Below are 1,955 nucleotides of genomic sequence, written 5' to 3' on the forward strand. Positions count from 1 at the left end.
GCAGTGATTTTGGAGCCCCCAAAAATAAAGTCTGCCACTGTTTCCACTGTTTCCCCATCTATTTCCCATGAGGTGATGGGACCAGATGCCATGATCTTAGTTTTCCGAATGTTGAGCTCTAAGCCAACTTTTTCACTCTCCTCTTTCACTTTCATCAAGAGGCTCTTTAGTTCCTCTTCACTTTCTGCCATAAGACTGGTGTCATCTGCATATCTGAGGTTATTGATATTTCTTCCGGCAATCTTGATTCCAGCTTGTGCTTCTTCCAGCCCAGCATTTCTCATGATGTACTCTGCATATAAGTTAAATAAGCAGGGTGATAATATACAGCATTGACGTACTCCTTTTCCTATTTGGAACCAGTCTGGTGTTTCATGTCCAGTTCTAACTGTTGCTTCCTGACCTGCATACAGGTTTCTCAAGAGGCAGGTCAGGTGGTCTGGTATGCCCATCTCTTTCAGAATTTTCCACAGTTTATTGTGATCTACATAGTCAAAGACTTTGGCATAGTCAATCAAGCAGAAATAGATGTTTTTCTGGAACTCTCTTGCTTTTTTGATGATTCAGTGTATGTTGGCAATTTGATATCTGGTTCCTCTGCCTTTTCTAAAACCAGCTTGAATAGCAAACCTCCATGTTTCCTCTTAATTTTCTTTGTAACTACTTAAAAAAATCAAGTCTTTAGAAAAAAGAGTAAAGCTTTTGCTTGTGTTTGTTTATTGTCTTTCCTCCAGAATTAGAATTTAAGTAATTTAGAAAATTCATTCTTTTCTAGTCATTGGTCAAAAACAATTTGACCTCACCAGTAGCCTTATGATTAAAGAAATATTGAGGACTTTATACTCATGAAAGCAGGAAACACTGACTTCTCAACTAAAATTCTCAAATTGTTAATTGCTTTAAAAAAGTTATGGTGAAGGAAAACTGCTATCCCAGGTTTCAGGAGAGCAAAATGACCAAATAGTAGTGTATAACAGAGGTGATGGGGAGCCAGATGATGGGAAAGAAAATATATTTAAATTAATCTTTAATGGACTTCCTGGTAGCTCAGCTGGTAAAGAATCTGGCTGCAATGCAGGGGACCCTAGTTCCATCCCCGAGTCAGGAAGATCTGCTGGAGAAGGGTAAGGCTACCTACTCCAGTATTCAGGGGCTTCCCTGGTGGCTCAGCTGGTAAAGAATCTGCTTGCAATGTGAAAGACCTGGGTTCAATCCCTGGGTTTGGAAGATCCCCTGGAGAAGGGAGCAGCCACCCACTCCAGTATTATGGCCTAGAGAATTCCATGGGTTGTATAATACATGGGGTTGCAAAGAGTCAGACATGAGTCAGTGACTTTCAGTTTAATCTTTAATATTTTCTGAGATTATTTTAATATTTGGTAAAAACCTGAATATTAATGAGCCTTCTTAATAAGTTTTAATAAACACACCAGAAACCTCAGCTATATTCTTCTTGCTTTAGGGTATACTTAGTCACCCAGCAGTTTATCACTGCCCACATGACCATTCCTTTATTATTCTGACTCTTTCAACAGCTACTCAAATAATTAATAGTGTATACAAATGATTACATTACATGTTTGTTTGTTTTTTGTTTTTGTTGTTTATTTTTTTGAAGTGATGATATATTTATTCCTTTGATTAGTGCTTTCCAATATAGATATATGTATATGTCCAAACTCATCAAATTATATATATTATGTATGCACAGTTTTTATACATCAATTATACCTAAATAAGCTATTAATTTTATAATAAGATAGGTGTAAAAGTCATTAGCAGTAAAGAATCATGATACTTAAGATATATTTCTTTCAAAATTCATAATCAATGTAGAGCTCAGAAATATTCAGAGCTTTCATAATATATAGAATTTAGTAATGCACCCATAAGTCATGGTAGGTCTGGATATTTTGCGGTCTGAATTCCCTATTTCTGAACACTTATACACTAGC

This window comes from Dama dama, chromosome 1 (assembly GCF_033118175.1).
Source record: "Dama dama isolate Ldn47 chromosome 1, ASM3311817v1, whole genome shotgun sequence".
NCBI lineage: Eukaryota > Metazoa > Chordata > Mammalia > Artiodactyla > Cervidae > Dama > Dama dama.